Below are 21795 nucleotides of genomic sequence, written 5' to 3' on the forward strand. Positions count from 1 at the left end.
GGCACATGGCAAGAGAAAAGAAAGAGACTCGATAATTTTCCCAAACTAAATTTGCCATCCTTACAAATTCCTATCAGGAATAAATTGAACAAAAAATAATTTTGAAAAACTTGCTAAGTTCCGACATAAAAGCATGATCATAGGACCAAACAGCTTATGCCAACAAATATGTTTAATATAGCATGTTTTCTCATATTGCTTCAAATTGCACTTATCCATCCTTTTTTGCGATTTTCAGTTATCGAAGGAGGGAAGTTTACGTTACTCACAAAGCTTTTAACTGTCCCAATGCGCTTGAAGATAGTATCCATACAAATCAAGGTATATCTACGTAAGACATTCCAAAAATCCCACAAAATATCCCATCACTCAGTCATAGAAGGTCAAAAGTAGACAAAGGAAGGACAAATGTATCTAGACAACAAGGACAGACATTAATTAGTACTGAAAGCGAAATGTAGCCATTGGAATTTACATTTGAAAAACTTAGAAGTGACCAACATGACTTCTTGAAGTGATCACTTTGGAAAAATGTGAGTGGCCATAATTTCAAATATACAGAATTATACAGGAACATATTTAATAGAAGACTTGAAATGTGCAATAGCGAAAGGCTTAAAAAAAAAGTGAGGCATGCTACAACAAGGAGTACATAAATTAAATCCATACAAAATATGAACTTGGAAGAACTTGCAAACTCTCTTTCGAGAAGATAATTCTTTACTATTTAACTGATTTAAATAATAATAAAAATCTTTGAACAATATTCATCTTTATTACTCTAATGTCAGGGAAATCATGATGTTCTCAACAAATATTTATCAATCCAAGCTCTTCGTCATCTTTAAACATGCTCTCACTTTGGCCATTAAGATACACTTACTTTTGTTGCTCATTTTGTTTTTCTAGTGGTGGAGAACTTGAACTCTTGAGAGAGGCCACAAATTCAAATCCAACAGAAAGGTAGGATATATATGCATAAACAAATAGATATTTTGTGCACTACAACCAACAAAAATTCTGAAGCCAGATGTGATATAATAAAAATGGGAACTTCAATCCTTGGATTAAAGAAAGCTTCTAACCCAAAATGTAGTAAATAGGTGCGAATAGCCCAAGGTTTAGAAGCGTAATACTCTACATGCTCTAGTTATTAACGTCGTTAAGCATTGTTGAATTCATACTAAATTATGTCTATTTTATGATTTCGCAAGCTTTATCCTTGTCATCTACTGAGTTGTTCTTGTTATCTACTATTTCGTATCTTTGCAGGGGCGGCAATAGAGTTTTCAAACACCTTACAGATGGCGAACGGCGGGGTTCAAACGATGAAGAATTAGCGGGAATTCAAATACGCCAGACAAATTTTTGCAACACGTTCAAAGGCAGGTAAGAGTGCATCAAATACTGGAAACCAGTCTTATATAAGTTAGCTAATATGCCACAGGGTATGATTGAGGACCAGGATGGAAAGCTTGCGCCAGTACGTATTTTGAACGAAAACTTCAATTTACTATAAGTATTTTAATCAATAGTTTGAGATTTTTTTATAATATACAGAGATTTGTCTCTAGAGTTCATTTGGTTGTGGGAGTCGGACAGCAATTGGTATTACAAATTTTCCCCCAAATTAGTATTAGAATTAGAATTAATTTAGATTTGTATTCTCGTTTACCTCAAATATTAAAATTCATCTTCCATCTAAAAAAGGTGGAATTGAAATGTAAGTGTATTTTGAAGTCGATCTTACTATCTCATCTCTTTTATTTCATTTTTGTCAAATATTTGGTGATTCCATTCTATGAGAATGGAGGAACCCTGATTCACAAATCCACTCTGGAACGTTTTCTGCTTCTGTTGCAGAACACTGAATTTGAGAATAAGGTTGGTTTTCTATAATTTAAGTCCGTTGAAAAGTTGTTTTTTTTTAGTCTCATCTATAATGGATTATGTAAATTTCATGTCTGCCTGACAATGTTTTTACTACAACCATTGTAAATTTAAGTCCATTGAAAAGTTGTTTTTTTTAAAGTCTCATCTATAATGGATTATGTAAATTTCATGTCTGCCTGACAATGGTTTTACTACAACATTTTTTCAGCTTTTTGCTTGTTTGATTTAGTCTGAAACATCTTGTTTTTTATGTGGCTCTGTTTGATGATACATATAAAGTTTTGCGTCATGATATTTTCCATCTTTGGGCTCTCCCGCACTTCTAAGTGTTTTTGGTCTCCTCGTTTCAGCTTTTAGATGATCAGAGTTGAAGCCTAAATTGAGCTATTAAATTTGCTTTTTATGTACTGATTGCAATGCTTCTGGTGTTTGTATCCATGTTTCAGGTTATGAAGGGGAAGTAAGGGTAATTTAAAATATTTGATACAAACAGAATTCACAAAATTACTTTCAGTAGCATGCATGTCTGTGTGATTGGTTTTAAATAGTTCGATTATAACGAGATTTGGCCCTTCTTGTCTGTTGTATTCTACTTTTTTCGCAGCATGTAGAAAACTCATTAGAGGACTACTGGATTCTTGGAGTAGTGTAATGCTTATTTAATTGATGTTCCAATTTCAAAAATATGGAATCAAACGGAGGAAATGTAGCTTCTCCTTACGAAAACTAATCTAGGTGAATCGAACGATCTCTTGAGTTTTGAAATTTAAACATATTTTTAATATCTGAAAAAGTTAGTTCTCTATTTTAATATTATTATTATTTTCTGAGATATTATTATTATTATTTAGATATGGATTTTGATCAAAATTATGAGGATGAAATAATTCTATATGAGATCATAAATGATTGATTAATTTTATATGGATTATAAATAATTGTTTAAATTTGATTGGAAAATTGGCATTTATAAGAAAAAAATTTAAATTTTCTAATTTGATTTTTTTTATCATAACAACACCACCACCCTTTAACCAAATACAATATGGTAAGAACCATGAGAAATTCTTTACAATGGAACCAGCCCTAATCAAATTGATATTTACTTTCAACTAAAGAACTTTATCAAATTAAAATTGACTTGAACCTTGTACTACTTTATTTATTAATTATTTAAACTTTGTATTTTAATAATTTAGATAGTAAAAATAAGCTAAAACTTTTTCTTTGTTAAATTAGAATTAAAGTTTGATCTATTATTTATTATTTTTATGTATTTCAATCACTTTAATTAAGTGTTGTGCATAAGTTTTAATTAAAATATGAAAATAAGAGATTTAAGGTTTCAACTAGAGATTTAAAAATATTTTGAAAGGATTTTTTAATAAAAATATAGAAACTTATGATACACTACCTATTGCTATTACATACTTTCATATGATTGAATTATAAATATAGAAAATTTGTATGAGCTTGTTGAAAGATCAAACAATTTACATCTATAAGAAAGATCATTGAATTAGATATTAAAAGGTTGGCATCATAGTGTGGAATTTGTTGCCTACTAATCTCCAATTTAAGGTCAAGGCAACGCAATATTATCATAAGTAGAAATTAAATTGTGTTTTTAAACATTATTATTAAATTATAAGTATTTTAAAAAAATCAAAATTAAAAATTAAAGTTGAAACAAAATTAACAGTATGCTCTTATAGAAAAATTTAAGACCTAAGTCCAATTTAAAAAGGTATATCAAAATGATGCACCTCTTCATTTGGCATTCATCCTAGTTATCCTTTGCATCCAACTTTTATATTTGGATAGTTGTTTAATCCAAGGCATCAAAAGTGAAAACCCTTGGTTAATTCAGGGTATGAGAGGATGAAAATATTCTCAGATTATATATCTAGGATTGAGGATGAAAGCCATTGTTTCCCATTTTGAGTGATTTCATCTAGGGATCTCAAGTTTGTTTTGATCAAGTAAAAACAAGTTTTGAAAGGACCCAAAACCTTGTACAAAGAGAAAAGGAAGATATAGCATTGAAAGATATTAAAACAGCTGTAAAACACCACCCAACAAACTAGAGGAACTCACCATAGTTCCCAACCCTACAAAAACCAACCTAGCTAAAGACAACAAAGGAACAACAAGATTATTTTTACCCAATCTTATGAGAACGTAAAGACATATCAAACAAAGGTTTGGAGGATTTGACTTTTTTTCCTTTAACTGATGTCCATCCATCTTCCACCTTTTCAACAACCATCTGCCAATCCAGAGAAAAACTTGAAGGTCCCACTAAAGGGCAAACAAGATCAGTAACCACAGAAGGGAAAGGGGTAGCACCACAACTAACCCCCAAAGCCCTCCCAGGAGAAACATGGGCATTACTACCCACAACAATAGGAGATAAGGCAGTTGAACCAGCGCCAACAACTATGTTTTGGACATGGACAACAACAATAGAAGGGGCGGCCTTAACATGTTGAACCAAAGCCGCCTTATAGACAACATCTGTAGCATCCGAGACAACAACAGTATCAACTGCCAAAGAATGATCAATTTGAGGTGAGCAATCTGCCACACCCGCTTCCTTGGAAACTTTTCGAACCGTATAATGATGGTCTGAAACACCCAACCACCAAGAAGGTGATTTCTTCGATCTAACCTTGTCAAAGAAACACCGTGCAACAAGATGGCTAGTCTTATGACATTTCCTGCATCTAAATGGAATACCCTCATAATCAAGATTCTGGTCCAAGAACCATTTGAAGAAGCCAAAGTACAATCTGTTCAGGGATCTCAAGTTTGTTGATTTGTTAAGGACTTGAAGATAATTTTTGATTCACAACAATGCTACCAGAGTGTTTGTTGCTCATTATTGGAGATTTCAAGCAAGATTACAATAAGAAGTGATTAGTGCAAACAAATTTGGCAATTGACATGGAGGGTACTATTAAATTGATTTGAAGATAATTTTCAATTCACAACAATGCTACTAGAGTGTTTTTTGCTCATTATTGGAGATTTCAAGCAAGATTACAATAAGAAGTGATTAGTGCAAACAAATTTGGCAATTGACACGGAGGGTACTATTAAATTGATTTTTCAAAATTTATTGTTGTCATTCATTATCATTTCAAAGTGATTCCTTAACGCTCGAACCATGAGAACAAACACCTGCAACTAACAGTTGGGTCGCTTAGCAACTAAAATGCATAAGCACCCTTTGAATTTTGATATGAAGGTACAACTCCATTCTTTTGATGAATACGAATTATAGGACTAGTTTTAACCTAAAAGCAATAAAGGAACATGAACAACGAACATATATTCACGAGTAAGAAACAGATGCGAAATAGAACAATTTAACACAATAGATAAATGACACAATGTCCATTTATTGAGACCTTAAACTTTTAAGAAAAATATAAGAAAGGTGTATCATTCTTTCCAAATGCAAAACCAAAATAACTCAAAGATTAATATTGATCAAGAGAAAAGTATCCAAAATCAAAATTTTGGCATACTGAATATACAACAATCATACAAATCATTGTTTGGAAATCAAATATCTCTCCTCCTACTACATTACAAACACAGAAACAAAAGCCCCCTCAGCTCGTCCCACAAAGTCTCACGTAGCTGGACTGGAGACCGGAACATAATAAAATCTCCCTTACTGTGGCACAAAGTCTACAATCAGGAAAACTAGTTTTGGTTTATCAGTTATAATAATTGATTCTTTGAAGTCATCTTGTTTCTTACACATTAAAATCTCTCCCCTAACGGTAAGATTTACTAAATAACTGGCTCCATAGAATTTAACTCACGAGTTGGATATACTTTATATGGGGACTGGGATATATCTCAACCCATAAGTAATGGCATAAGTTCTAATATCTCATACCTTTATTTACTAGAAAACACATTATTGGAGAGACTTTTTACCCAGTCTTCCCTAGTTCTTCATTGTGGGTTTGTTGATTTCCATTCTAGTAAACTTCGATTCTCCTTTGCAATTTTCTATGAGTGCAGTGCAATAAATCAAAACTCTCTCCTTCGGAGATTATGGTGTACCGATGACATTGTCGTTGTTATGGCAACAAAGATTCATGAGAGTCTTGAATTAGCTATTTTTGTGTCAGGCCTAAGCATATTTCCACAGGATTAGAACTTCTATACAACAAAGAATGGAGAAATAGGATAGGAATCCCATCTTTTGTGTCAAATTGGGGCAGACTGTATAATTGCGCAGTAGCAGGTTGACCTCTGACTAGGGGCCGACTTTGGTGAATCGGGTGCCACTAAGGAGAGTTTGATTTCTAATGATTGTTCCCAATATATATACTACCTTGACATAGTTTGGTGTATTCTATATTCATCCCAAAAAAAATCTATATCAGCATTTATAATCACAAGACCGTCAAACGCATACAGAACCTTTCACAATTGCCATTTCAATATCATCCTTATTCAAGCATACTGTCGAACAATTTGATTGCATTTTTTGAATGTCTTGCCACATTTGTCACCTCTTCTTTTGATTGGAGAGTCTAGAGATACATATATACGATGGATTGGGATTCAAACCATTTACGACCGCCTCTTCACAAAGTCTCAATTCATAATGACATCATTAGCTGTGTGCATGGTTCTTTTTAGAACACCAAATTGTCATTTCCAAGGCATTCTATCAAACATTTTGAATGTGTTAGTTTTAGGTAGCTTGGAGAGTTGTTCGTCTATATGTGATTAATTGGCAAATAATTGTTAGAGTTACGACAAATATTTGTTAATTAATTGACTCCTTCTAGAAGCAACTAGTAACCTATTGATTAGGTTATTTTAATTGAGAAGCAAATAGAAACTTCTTGGTTAGGTTGTTATTAAGAAGCAACTAAAAACTTCTTGGTTAGGTTGTCTTGATCAAGAAGCAAATAGAAACCTCTTGGTTAGATAGTATAAAAGGGGGTCAACTAAGGCATTTGGAGAATAGAACAGAACAGAGGAACACAAGGAGTTGTAGAAGCATTTGCAGTGTTAGCAACTGAGTTTGCAGTGATAGCAAACAGTCATGTAGTGTTAACAAGAGCGCAATGATAGCGTTGGGGATAACAATGGGAATATCAGCAGGAGAAATTAGGAGGTTGTTTGAATTCTGGCAATGAGAGGCAAGGAATTTTGTATCTCTTGATTTGATGAAGTTAATATATATTCCATCTACAGAACTAGCTTTCCCTTAGGGGTTTTCCCAGGGATGATTTGTCCAAAAATATTGTGTTCTTTGTGTTGTGAATTTCTTTCCGTATTTTATTGGTGAAGTTGCAATCGTGTTATTTTTCGATATTAGCTATGATTTTGTTTTCAACAGTTTAATAATTGTTTATGATAGGAGATTAATAATCAGTGACTGCAATATTGTTAATTTTCACATGGTATCAAAGTGGTGTTAAGGGAAGAAAAGTTTTGCCCTAGTAAATAAATTAAGGGTTGATCTCTTCAGAATTATTATTGCTTTAATCCCTTGAGATGGCTTCAGCAGGTTTGAGAGATCAAGACAAATTGGATGATGTCTTGAATTTTGGTGTCTGGAAGGCCATAATTTCTTTATTATTGGAAGAGAATGGTATCAAGGATTATGTTACTAGTGTTGTACCTTTACAACGGATGTGACACAATTTGCAGCATATAAGAAGGATGATGCCAAGGCAGGGAGGATTATCCTTGATGGTGTCAAGGATCATATTGGTCCACATATTTTAGAGCTAGATACAACGAAGAAGATGTGGGATGCCATTTTGAATATGTACTAGAATGATCCTTGAAAACAAGGATGAAAACCAAGCAAGATAAAAAAAAAAAATTTAAACAAGTGTAAGTGCACATGATAACAACCTACACAGATCATAAAGATCACAACAGAAGTCTAACAAACATCCAACACCAATGGATCTCCAAAGGTCACCACTGACTAAAACATAACCATAAAAACATAAGAGATCAACCAAGCTGAAAGACAAAAGCGGATTCCTGAAAATTGGCTAAGGCTGAAATCCTGAAACTTTGAAATTTGGGTAAGTCTGAATTTCTGAAGCCCTGAAATTTCCTAGAATCTTTATCTTAGCCCGTAGAGGTTTGGAACCTATCTCAAATGAATTGTGGCATATAATAAAATATATCTTAAGTATAAGAAATTATACTTAAACGATATATTTGAAACCCCAAGAGTCTGACTACAGAAACACACACAACTGGAATCAAAATGCGACAACATAGGGTTGAAAAACACTGAAGAGGGTATCCAAATCAACTCTCAAAAAGTTCGGACCAAACCAAACAATGCCCATTACCGATCTGCACAGGTTTTTACAAAAACCAGGCGATACTTTAATACAGCACAGGAAAGTATCGTGCGACATTTATAAAGGAGGGTGACATTTTCAAGGACTGGGTGATACTTCTCCCAAAGGTGTGCGATACTTTAAGGGTCTTGTACGACATATCTTCCAAGGAGGTGTGATACTTTCTAGTATCGTGCGATATTTGTCCAAGAGGCATGCGATAGAATCAAGGGATGCATGATACAGTTTCAATGGGCGTGCGATACATTTTTGTGTCACACCATGCTGATAAAAGGTCGCCCATAGAAACACAAGAACACTTAAGGAAAACACAAAAGAGAAAAAAAGAGTAAAACTGAGTTCAGAACCTCCACATTGGGGAGTACCGGATCCACATTTCGAGGCAAGAACACTCGAACCAAATAAGGAAATACGGAAAGAACAACATCTAACCGTCTAACAAATAAGAGTAAAATTACAGAAAGAACATCGCAGTGAATTAAAAAACATCGCAATGTACAAAACAACCAAACTAAGCATGTGGTTCCTCCCAACCGTCAATGGCATCATAAGGCCATTGTGGGCCCTAGCCATCCCTCGCACGTAACATCCCCAGCCACCGATCAAATTGTCAGCACTATTGTGATAGGCACGTCACTACCAAACATGCTAATAACCAAAAGCATAAGAAAATCTAACATGCTAGTAGTATAATAGAAGATAAACCTGCAAGTAGATAACGTCACCTATCACATGCTAATCATCATAATAAGGAATGCATCAAAACTAAGATCATCTAAACATGATAAACAACATCCCAATGAAAGCATAAATCACAAGAAGCATACTCCGTAAATGGAAGTACCAAGTGAACACATCCAGCAATGGTCGCACTAGGATGTAAGACCGCCTCTGTACACCAATCACTAGTAGTGGTGAGGGTAGCTACGCCTCCCAACCACGTGGTACCCGTAGGTCCACACCCGCCATGCTGATAGATAATGATCCAACCACAAACACCCATGAAGCAAACATCCATGGCTAACACACACGCTAAGCAATATGATGACTGAATCCAAGACATAGACAATGCATAACTACAGGTCCTGGTCAAACATCTCAAAGGCTACTAAGTAGGGGCTGACATCATGCAGAGTCGCTTGGCATCCAAAAGCCCAAGCTCAAATCATGTGTGGCAATACTCTCAAGGTACTCCCTTGGAACCATCACATGAATGCAAAACTTTTCATTATCTTAAGTTTTATTACCACCCAATGTTTTATTTAGTTATCACTTATATAAAGCTCCCTCTACCAACCCATGGCGCCATGATCATTGGGTTGCGAGATGGAAGCCCCCTCCATATGCTACCCTACCCTACCCATGCTCATCCAACGATAAGTGCTTGTAGGCATTCAAATTCCCAACCCAACCCCAATGATCACAACTTTTGGAAGAACCATGGAAGATTGGGCCCTGTAGGTCACCCAATAGATGTACTCGTGTGTGGCGCACCACCATCATGAAGATCAACACAAGAACTAGATGAGAACCCAAACAGAAAGTCAATCAACTAAAAAATAAAATCGGGGTGACGGATGCTACACGCATCCCAATGCAAAAAAAAGATGCAAAAGTGGTTTGACGGATATCCAAATAGATCATCCAGGTCCATGAACCACATTGTGCCGAGAAAACCCGAGAAAACAGGGCGGAGCACAAAACGAGGTAAAAATCTCCAAATTTTGAAAAAATTCCAAAATTAAAACCCATTTGGCCTTTAGGTGCAAAAATCTTGAAAATCCAAAAATAAATAAAATCGGATATTGTATGCAAAAACGGCCAGCATAACAGCTCAAAAACCCAAACCCTCATTTCAAAAATAGGGAAAACGTTCATACCCGACCAACCAAACAAAACCAACAAATAGAAACGGAGGGGAACACTAGTTCTCAACCTCCTAACATGCTGCTACAAGAAACATAAGCTGAAACAGAGCGAAAGCAACAAAATGAGAAAGCCCTACCTGATAGAAAAAGGGGCCGAAACAGTAACTCACCCAATAAAATAAATAACCTACCAAATCTGCTGAAAACGACAAAAAAGTATAAACTCCCTGAGCCGAATCCAACGATACCAACCTAGCACAGATCCCACACTCACAACTCCTAGAACGAACAAAACAAGAATCCTTCAGAAGAGGATTTCCAAATTTGCTCTCAAATTCTCTTTCTAAGATGTGAGAAGTGTATAATAAAATCACTTTTCCAATACTTATTCACTTTTCAAGTGAATAGTCAGTCGATTATGGCAAATAGCCAACTGGAGTAGCTAAACTCCGAATCGACCCAAATGAAAACAAGTTATTATCTATAACGGAAATTCACCTAAGGCAAAGCTGCCAGAAATTAAATTCGAAAAGATTTAAAACCTAAAAACCCAAAATCATAGAAAATCACTTAACACTTTTGCGACAAAGCGAACCTCTAAATGCACAGACACGCTGACTGGTCTAATCACATAATGCAGATGAGTTTGGATTTACTAATCACCAAAAGGTTTTAAATTTAAACAACTAAAATAAGGATACATCGACCATATGGGGACGACATTGGTAAAATATGAATAGCTGAATCACTAACTCCATAGGCCATTGCCAGGGATATAATTCCTGCATACTAAAATACACGATCAAGTGCAATTGCATATAATATAGTAGTTGAAGCAATTAAAACATTAATTAATTAATTAATCTATTTACATCACTCACGTTCGAAAAAAGCGAACAAAACCAAGAATGAAGTAAATAACCATGGTATAGAATCCATCTCATAACATAATCAACAAATATGTCCAATAAACCATATAACCAGATATCATCATAGATCTACTATCATCTCAAAATAGCATCAACATGCAAATATGATAAACTGAACAACATAACAGTAAAGCATCTATGGTATTGAATCAAAGTATAACATCTGACCCTTAGGTCATCTTAAAGTACATAAACAATAAGAGTGACAAGTATCTCTCGAATCAAAATAAACAAGGTACAAACTGCAAACACGAGAGGCACTACAGGATGGGCCATATTCATCATGGAGCACTCAAATTGCTTTGTGAGATGGTGACAAGTGTTCCAGAGGTGAGCATAGAGCATGATGATGTATATAAAGAATGCGTGTTGGGGAAGTTTGTGAAAGCATCTTTTGCAAGGAGTGACACCAAATTTGAAGGTTTTCTTGATCTAGTACATTTAGATGTTTGTGGACCAAAGTCAACAAAGTCTCTCAGAGGATATGAGTACTATGTTACTTTTATCGATGATTTCTCCAAGAAGACTTGGATATACTTCTTGAAGACCAAGGATGAGGTTTTCATTCGCTTCCAAGAGTTCAAGGCTCTTGTGGAGAACTTGACAGGAAGGAAGATAAGAGTTCTTCAGTCAAACAATGGAGGTGAGTACAAAGGAAACAACTTCCAAGAGTTCTATACTAGGGAAGAAATCAAGAGAGAGTGGATTGTTTCTTACAATCCACAATAGAATGGAGTTGCTGAGAGAAATAACCGTTCTATATCGGAGGAGGCAAGAGCTATGCTACATGACCAGGATATGCCCCACTACTTATGGGCAGAAGCATGTAGTACAACAATCTACATTTAGAACAGGGTTCCACACAAAGCATTAGGGAAGATGACACCAGAGGAAGCTTTCATAGGAAAGAAGCTAGATGTTGGTCACTTTAGAATATTTGGGAGTTTGGCATATTGTCATATTCCAGGTGATACACATACCAAGTTAGATAAGACTGCAGAGAGGGAGTACTTTGTTGGGTATAGTGAAACGTCAAAGGCATATAGGATTTTTATCCCTGGGATGAGAAGAATTATTGTCAAACATGATATTAAGTTCATGTAGGACAAGGCATTGAGAAGGTCCAGAGATTTTCCAACAAATGATCAAAGTGAGCAACCAACAAAAGCTCCAAGGCTTATTCAAGGGCAGCAAAGCACAAGTATAATTACCAATACAAATGTAGGCTCAGACAGTGCAGTTTCACAGAGTATGGAACAACAGGTGCAACAAGAAATGCATCTAGAAGACTTAGAGGTTGATATTTCATCCTCTAAAGTTGGTAGCAGGAACCATGAGGTTCAAGAGACATAAAGGGATACTTAGGAGTTTGTGGGAGCTCCTAGGAAGAGTACTAGACAATGGAGACAACCAACCAAGCTCAATGACTATGTGAAACTAGTTAGCCAGTTGGTAGATAGTGAACTTTCCAACTATTAGGAGGCTACAGAGCATCAGGTATGTCGAGATGCTATGGTTGAGCAGTATAACTCAATAGTGCAGAATGATGTGTGGGAGGTAGTGCCTAGACCAACAGATAGAGCAGTAGTTGGGTCACGTTGGATCTATAAGATAAAGCACAGTGCATATGGTAGCATCAAGAAATACAAGGCAAGGTTCGTGGCCAAGGGGTTCTCTCAGAAGGAGGGAATAGATTACGAGGAGACATTTGCTCCAGTGGCCAGGTATACTTCTATATGAGTTGTGATCTCATTTGTAGCACAGACGGGATGACAGATCCATCAGATGGATGTCAAGACAACATTCCTTAATGGTGAGTTAAAGGAGGAGGTATACATAGAGCAACCAAAAGGCTTTGTAGCACACAACAAAGAGACCCATGTATGCAGATTGAAGAGCATTGTACAGACTCGAGTAGTCTCCCAAAGTGTGGTATGAGTGCATTGACACATACTTGTAGGAAATGGGCTTTGTGAAGAGTGAAGTGGATGCTAACCTCTACTACTTGGTGGTTGGTGGTGAGATTCGCATTCTTGTTCTTTATGTGGACAACTTGTTTCTTACAGGTTCACTAGGGCTCATAGAAAAGACTGCAAGAGGGACCTTGCAGAAGAGTTTGAGATGAAGGACTTAGGACTTATGCACTACTTTCTAGGCATGGAGGTGTGGCAGATAGATGGAGAGATTTTCCTTGGTCAAGGGAAATATTGCATTGAAATCTTGAAGAGATTCAAGATGGAGGATTGCAAAGCCATGTCTACACCCATGATCACCAATTGGAAGAAAGTAGATACATCTAAGGAGAAGGATGTAGATCCCACCTTATATAGACATTTGTTTGGTTCACTTATGTACTTGGTCAATAGCAGGCCAAATATTGCATTTTCAGTGAACTCACTTAGTTCATGGTTGAACCAAAGACAGTGCATTGGATAGCGGCCAAGCATGTATTGCGTTACTTACATGGTACAGTTGAGTATGGGATAAGATATGTTCAAGGTGAAAGTATCAGGTTGATGGGCTATATAGATGGAGATTAGGCAGGAAGTATAACGAACAAAAGGAGCAATTCAAGGTGTTGTCTCAGTTTGAGATCAAGGGTTGTGTCTTGGTTCAACAGGAAGCAAAAATCTGTGGCTTTGAGTTCAATAGAAGTATAACACATAGTAGCTAGCATGGCGACATGTGAAGCTATATGGCTTTAGAAGTTGTTAGTAGCCTTGTTTGGTCAGAAGGTTGAGACTACTATGATAGACTGCAATAATCAGAGTTGCATCAAGTTGTTTGAGAATCCAATGTTTCATGATAGGTCTAAACATATAGACATCAGATATCACTTAATCATAGACTGTGTACAATGGGGGGTTGTTCGGCTACAGTACATACCTACAAAGGAGCAGGTAGCAAACATTCTGACTAAGGCATTGGGGAAGGCAAAATTCATCTTCTTTAGAGATAAGTTGGGTGTCATGCAAAACAACTTCCTCTCTAAGAGGGAGTGTTAGTTTTAGGTAGCTTGGACAGTTGTTCATCCATATGTGATTAACTGGCAAATAATTGTTAGAGTTATGACAAATATTTGTTAATTAATTGACTCCTTCTAGAAGCAACTAGTAACCTATTGATTAGGTTGTTTTAATTGAGAAGCAACTAGAAACTTCTTGGCTAGGTTGTCTTGATCAAGAAATAACTAGAAACCTCTTGGTTAGATAGTATAAAAGGGGGTCAAGGGAGGCATTTGGAGAATAGAACAGAACAGAGGAACACAAGGAGTTGTAGAAGCATTTGCAGCATTAGCAAATGAGTTTGCAGTGATAGCAAATAGTCTTGTAGTGTTAGCAAGGGCGCAATGATAGCATTGGGGATAGCAGTGGAGAATATCAACAGAAGAAATTAAGAGGTTGTCTGAATTATGCCGGTGAGAGGCAAGGAATTTTGTATCTCTTGATTTGCCAAAGTTAATATATTTTCCATCTACAAAACTGGTTTTCCCTTAGAGGTTCTTCCAGGGATGATTTGTCCAAAAATATTGTGTTCTTTATGTTGTGAATTTCTTTCTGTATTTTATTGGTGAAGTTCCAGTTGTGTTATTTTTTGATATTAGCTGCAGGGTAAACTTTAAGAAAGCCACCTCCAAAAAAAGATATAAAATATTGGCAAATATTTCATTATTTTGAAAAAACAAAATTATTTATATTGGCGAAACTCTCAATTTTTTATTCTAAATATGATTATTTTTGGTGATTATTTTTGAATCATAATTTTTTTTTTTTTAAATATTGACGAATCTCAATAATAATAGGAAGTTCATTAATCACCATGGAATATTACAAATCAAAATTGAACATTTTTTTACCTTGTGGAATGTTATGAGAATCGTTACATATACTTTAAATCAATAGTGAATAATAAATATTGGTGATATATCCCTAAATTAACTAATAATTATGATAATTATTGGTCAGTTCAATTTAATTTCTCCAATAATATATTATATTTAGTTTACTCAAATCTATTCATGTAACGAATATTGTGGCGAATATTTGAGTTTAAATTTTTCAATAAAATAAATTATTGAGCGATTTTAAATATTCTAGAATTGAATTTTATAAAACTATGGCGATTTAGGTTGTATCAAATCTTAAATTATTAGCCAAAATACTAGCCAAAAAATTCTAAAATTAGCCAATTTACGAATATTAGCCACTAAATTATACCCTAATTAGCTGTGAATTTGTTTTCAGCAGTTTAATAATCGTTTACGATAGGAGATTAATAATTAGTGGCTGCAATAGTGTTAATGTTCACAGAATGCACTCTCATATGCGGGTTTGATTTGCAAAAATCGCTTCACCATTAACCCATAATAGCTTTGTTTTTGCCAGTCCTTATGGTTATGAAGAAATCTCATTTCTTCATACACCATGTCACTACCCAATTGTAAGTTTCCATTATGGTGGCTTCAAACTATTGGACTGGATCATATCAGGAAGTGAGCTTTTCTCATATGTGAATCCATATGCTTCAAATGCCGACAAGCCATTGTGAGAACATCATCACCATTGTTTTGGGTATCGCAAATTTTCCTAGGTTGACACTCCGTGAGAGGATGATGGATATGTGAAATGTAACTTGGATCGCGTAACTTTGAGCTGCATTTTAGTCTTTGACATTGTATATGTTATCAAAGATCTTCAGATGTCTGGGACTGATGTGGCTCACATTGATAGGGGGGTTGATCACCATTATTTTATAATAGCTAATGCACATGAGACTCAATAATAATAGGGCTGACTATGTGTAGATTGAAGGCATATGATTCAGTTCATCAGAAGTGCTCTGTGTTGGAGATCATGTTCCAAAAGTAGCCAATAATAATTGTTGCACATGTGGGAAACCTTGTTGAGTTGTTGGCAACACAAGTTTAGTTGAGGTGTGAGTCAAAGAGTTTTACTTTCAATCAAGTTCTTATTGTAGATGTGTTGAGTTAGGTGTCCATACATTTCAGTTAGCTATCAAGTTTATGTGTGGGTGTTGTCAATCATGAAGTAGTTTGTTGTCATTCTAATTAGCAATCATTTAGGGATGTTGTTGGGTCAAGCTACTCTATAAATTTGCATCTATTATTCAATAAAATTAAGCTAGAAGTTATTTGTTTCTCTATTTTGTTTCAGTTGTTCTATTTTTCCAATATGGTATCAGAGCTATCTTCCTATTAAGTTATGTCTGTTAGAGAAGAAATTGTTAAGAAGATGAGGCTAGGAGAAGAGCCACTGGATGATTATGATTTCATTGAAGAATTTGTTTGATTTTGAAGAGATCAATGCTTTGAAAAATAAGACATAGTAGAGGCTAGATGGATGCTCAAATAGTTTGAGGTGCTATAGGATTGAAGAAGCTATACTTTTACAAGGGTTATGAGGCATTCCATGTGGAGATGGTGTGTCCAATAATTCAGGGAGATCTGAAAGTTTGGAAGCTTGGCATTGTACCTTTGCAAAGGTTATGCGATATGTCATGTGGAGATGGTGTGTCCAATGGTGTTTGAAAGATGGATGATAGCTGCATAAATATGAAAAAGTCTTACTCCTCTATGACATATTTTCAAAGTATAATTTCTACATAATGTTTCCTTTAGTTGTCACATTAAGTGGGGATGTTGGAGTTAATGTTCCAACAATAGTCAATAATAATTGTTGCACATGTGGCAAGCCTTGTTGAGTTGCTAGCAACACAAGTTTAGTTCAGGTGTGAGTCAAAGAGTTTTAGTTTAAATAAGTTTTTATTGTAGACGTGTTGAGTTAGGTGTCCATAAGTTTCAGTTAGCTATCAAATTTATGTTTGTGTTGTCAATCATGAAGTTGTTTGTTGTCATTCTAATTAGTAGTCATTTACGAATGTTGTTGGGTCAAGCTATTGTATAAATTTCTATCTATTATTCAATAAAATTAAGCTAGAAGTTCTTTCTTTCTCTGTTTTGTTTCTGCTATTCTATTTTTCCAATACTTCATCTCATTGAATTCTTGTCTATATTTTAAAAAAACGGATTGTGACTCCATTACCTTTTGCATCATTCATTTCTGCATACTTCTCACATTTTATTTATTGGTCATCCATGACTTCAAATGAAATGTCCACATCCACAATGTTCAATATTGTATCATAGAAGAGTCAAAGATTCTCCACTCTTGAGCTCCAATGATTGAACTCGATAATGCATTTTGTAGATCTTTCAATGCTTCATAATACTCAACTCCATTTTTAGTTAATCTAAGCTCTTTTTCTTTATTTTACTAGAGAATTACTCCAGTCTTATGCCAAGCTTATATTCAAACAAGATGGACCGCAGATAAAATATTTGGGATGGAGGATTTACCTATCTTTACACCATTTAGATGAATTTTAAGGGCAGTTTCAATGTGTGTGTGTGTGTGTGTGTGTGTGTGTGTGTGTGTGTGTGTGTGTGTGTGTGTCTATATATATATATATATATATATATATATATATATATAAGATCTGATGTAAAGATATTTGAACTAGTAGGAACTTCATAACTTTGACCCGAACTTTGAAGTATGCACTTTTGAAATTTGAATTGTTGGATTTGTGTTTTTTTGAACTGATAAAGCATATTTTGAAAGATTTGGCCTTTTGTACTGATAAAGATTATGGAATCATTAGACTCCCCGACTTGGCATGTCGAGCCTCAAAACTTTGAATCATTTGGACTGGAAATATTGGACAACACACTACTTTGAACTCATTGAACCTAGGTTATCCCATGCACCTATTTGAACTAGTAGAAATAGGTTATCCAACATTTTACCCTTGAACTAAGCAACATATCTAGGGGGGATTTTCATCATCATATATTATTAATTTTTTAATTGTTCACAAGCACATTAGTCATTATTTGCATAGTCTTTATTACAAATCAGAGGAATAACAATACATGTGGGCCAAGTCACATCATCCATTCTGCATTTGGACACCATAATAGACATTTGTCTTCATTCTATATTGTACACCAACACCAAGAAGGGTTTGATTAGACTTGAAGGAGGTATACCAACATTTTTTGTTATTGTGCAAAAAAGTTTTACACCATTTTACTACTCACAACTATCTTAAAATCCTTTCTACAAGCTACAATCATTCATACCAAGTATTATAGAATTTCAAAACCAAACAAAATTCCTCAAGAATTTCTATGTATTTCTAGGAATAATTAGTTTATGCATTGCGGTCATTCTTTTAACTTAGTGGGAAAATACAATGATATCTCTGAAAGTTACCAAATATGATTGTGTGATATGGAATGATGTTAGATGATCATTTAATTCAAAATTGAGTGTTTGGAGTAATCTAGGATTTATACTAGATATAATGTCTCGTATCAACAATTGAGAGCTTGTTAAAGTGTTTCCACTCAATTATGTTCAATTTTTTAAAAAAAATTGTTCGAGCTTGGCTTGGTTTTCAAAAGTTAAGAAAAATATAAAAACTCATAAAGTTGCATAAAATGTTGCACGATTTTAGTTGGGGAAATTACAAGCCAAAACCTTAATATTTCGATCACGTGGAGATTGACACACAACCTTAATATTGGATCTATGAGATTAAGAAAGAGAAAACCATCGAACTAAATATATTTAAAAAATCATTGAACTAGTTTTGTTAAAAATATCAAATTTGAGTATTTTTCCATTTAATAATAAAATTGCATGTCGGTGAGTCCAAGTAAGGTCAATAATAAGGTTTGGTACAAGCTTCCTAGTATGAGATCTATTTGGCATTTATATGTTTGAACTATGCAAAACCTTCTCTTTACTAGTTTGTATAAATGTGTCCTTTATCTTCAAAATCTAGAATGGACAAGGGAAGATGGTGGCCTTATTACCCAATTTCAAGTGGTTAATTCTCTAGATTTTTTTTGTAGGTGTTTATGTATCTTGTGGACATTTGCATCATCACGTGCACAAGATAAGGAAAACACCAATACCAAACATGCCCCTTAGGGATAACATTGGCACAAAACACACCCCTTGCTAAAATCTAAACTACCTAATACACTGCTTGTGTAACACGCCTATTTTTTCTAATTTTTATAACTTATTTTCACAATTTGGTCATATTTGACCTAGATTTTTTTCTACCGATTTTAAATGTTTAGAACAATGGATAATCTTGAATAATGAAATGTTAACTTGATTGCACAAGATGGAAGCCTAGATGACATCTAATATCTCTAAATGTAGTTTATTCTCATTTGAACATTGTGGTCCTAGTTTGGTAGGTGGTTAATGAGTGTGCCTAGTTCAAACTCAATTAGTATAATCTTTTTGTTCTTTTCCTCTTAACAATTAGGAGATCACTGTCCCCTAAAATGTGTTTGGCCAAATAATTAATTTAACTCTTCTTACTATATGAATGTCCTAGTACATTGTTGCTTATCCATATTAAGAATATGCGATTTATAGGTCGATTATTCATTATACATCACCTTTCATCACTAGAGAAAGAATGCTCTCCATTCCAAAGTCCCATGGTTATTTGTAAATTTATTTTCTATTAATAATATAGTTTAACATCATTCTTATGTGAGTGATTTGTAGACCACTCTTTAGGAAGTCAATCTTAGCATGGTTCAGATACACTATGGAGTCGTGTAACATGGTCTTGTGATATTTAGAGGTTAATGTGTCTATTGGTATGTGCCTTTTGTTATGTTATACATATTCTATATATTTTTTACTGTTTGTACTATTGTGTTGTAACATTTTTTAGGTCTTGATTATGTGTATATATTGTATTTTGATGTCCTTTGTGATGTTGTTATGTGTTGTGAACTCTAAATATAATGATTGATGTATATTGCATATGATTATGATTGTACATATATAATAATTATGATGCTTACATTTATTACTTCATGAATAAGTTATCTATTCATTTACTTCAAGATAAAGTTATGAATGGAGAGGTTAAGGTTCCTATAACATGTAGATTTCAAAATGACTTCCCTATACACAATAAGGATTTGGAGGCAACTATTTGTAGATGGGCAAGTGTTACACTTAGGCAACGGATATCTATTTTCAAGTCATTCATTTGGGTCCAATTATCATCTTTCATCATTGATATCACTTGCACAATTCATTTTTTATTCTGCATTTCAACCATTCTCATTAATTAAGTATAATTTTGAACTATATTTAGTCAATTGCACTAAGGTTTCTATATAATTAGAATGATCTATGAGGTACAAAAAGAATATAGCTAGTTGAAAGAAATCAAGTTTTAAATGTTCAAATGTGACTTTCAGTGTTAAAAATGTTTTAAAAATGAATTAGCATTTTTTAGAATTAAAAGCTAATTAAATTAATAATATGTTTTTTAAATAGAATTTTATAGAACGTTTTTGAAAAATATTATAAATAAGAGATTTGAGAAGTTATTTGGAATAAATAGAGTTTTGTGAAAACTTACTGGAAAAGATTATAAATCAAGAATTTGAGCATTCATTTGATATAACACTATTTATTACTTTATTTTGTTTCTTTAATTGAGAAACTATCGTGGAAGAACTTTCCTAAATGGCAATTTGGCAAACTTGCTTAGATTTTGTAGTAGAATTTAAAGTTTGAGGCTTGGTGATTTGTGATTTTTTCATCAAATAGTTTTCCAATTTCATAAAATTTGATAATTGGACAAATCAAACATAAATATCCATGAGTGCCCCAAACACTAATGAGGAGACAAATCTCCAAGAGTGCCCAAACACTAATGAGCAAATATAAAAGTGGTTGATAGAAAAATTCAAGAATGCCACACAAACAAAATAAATAGGTAGAGAAAAAAGCAAAGCTTAATGATAAATACTATTTAAGATCTATAATTAAAGGAAATGTCAAAATTCTAATTGCTCAACTAGGACCAACTCTCATCATTTTAGATGATAGATGAACAATAGTCAAAGAGGTGTGAGAAGAAAGAACATATAATTTTTGCAGCAATAAGATGGTGGAAACATGATATTTTATCAAAAAATGTGCAACATATGAAAAATATCTACAACCAATACAAAGACAACTTAAAGGTAAACAATCTGATTTTTCTTTTGAAGAAGCAAGATTTAAAACTACTACTTTCTTACTTGAAATCCACACTAAAGAGGTTAAAATAAAGAAGATTCAACATTCAATTTAATTTGAGAGAGGTATTTAAATTCCTCTTTGATCTCATAGAGAGTCATTAAAATTCCCTGCTTCCATTTATTCATTTATTCTATTGGAACGTATGGTTCAGTTTGAATGTTTGTGTTTGTGATAACCTTGGCATAAGGAATTTTAGTTGGAAGTTGGTATTGTGGACCGTTATGAGTTTGAAAATTTCAAATGACTTGAGATATATCAATACTCGTTACATTCATTATTACGAAGTAGTCATGTTAATTGATTTCCCACTCTCTTGTTGGCGCATAGTTTATTTCCTTTGCGTGGGCATGAAGTAAGGGCAAGTTGATGTCGTAAGCAGAATGACCTAAAGCAAACGTCCCATGAATGGCCAAATAGGGCACTAAAATTGGAGAATTAAGCTTGCTTTCGGTAACTTCATTTGGACCGGTTCCTACGAGGTAAGATGTGAGAGTGTTGGTGTTGTTGGACGTGTCAGTGAAGCCTCTTTACAGCCTCAAAGCTTCCTGTTTCCTGGCACGGGTTCGCTTGAGAGAAGTTC

The 21795-nt window shown here is 34.3% G+C and overlaps 1 protein-coding gene and 1 long non-coding RNA gene across 3 annotated transcripts in view; one reads left to right on the top strand and one right to left on the bottom strand.

Moving 5' to 3' along the window:
* Positions 1–1930, top strand: part of LOC149574963 (uncharacterized) — a 54129-nt gene extending 52199 nt beyond the window's left edge. Inside the window, exon 3 of the long non-coding RNA XR_016360114.1 lies at positions 1273–1930. This is a non-coding gene — a long non-coding RNA (uncharacterized LOC149574963). The remainder of the gene's footprint in view (positions 1–1272) is intronic.
* Positions 1–21795, bottom strand: part of LOC149574964 (RNA demethylase ALKBH10B-like) — a 97125-nt gene that overhangs the window by 51373 nt on the left and 23957 nt on the right. The window lies entirely within an intron of this gene.

The sequence above is a fragment of the Cupressus sempervirens genome, chromosome 2 (genome assembly GCF_028749045.1).
Source record: "Cupressus sempervirens isolate cs-2001-9-10 chromosome 2, ASM2874904v1, whole genome shotgun sequence".
In the NCBI taxonomy this organism is placed as follows: Eukaryota; Viridiplantae; Streptophyta; class Pinopsida; order Cupressales; family Cupressaceae; genus Cupressus; species Cupressus sempervirens.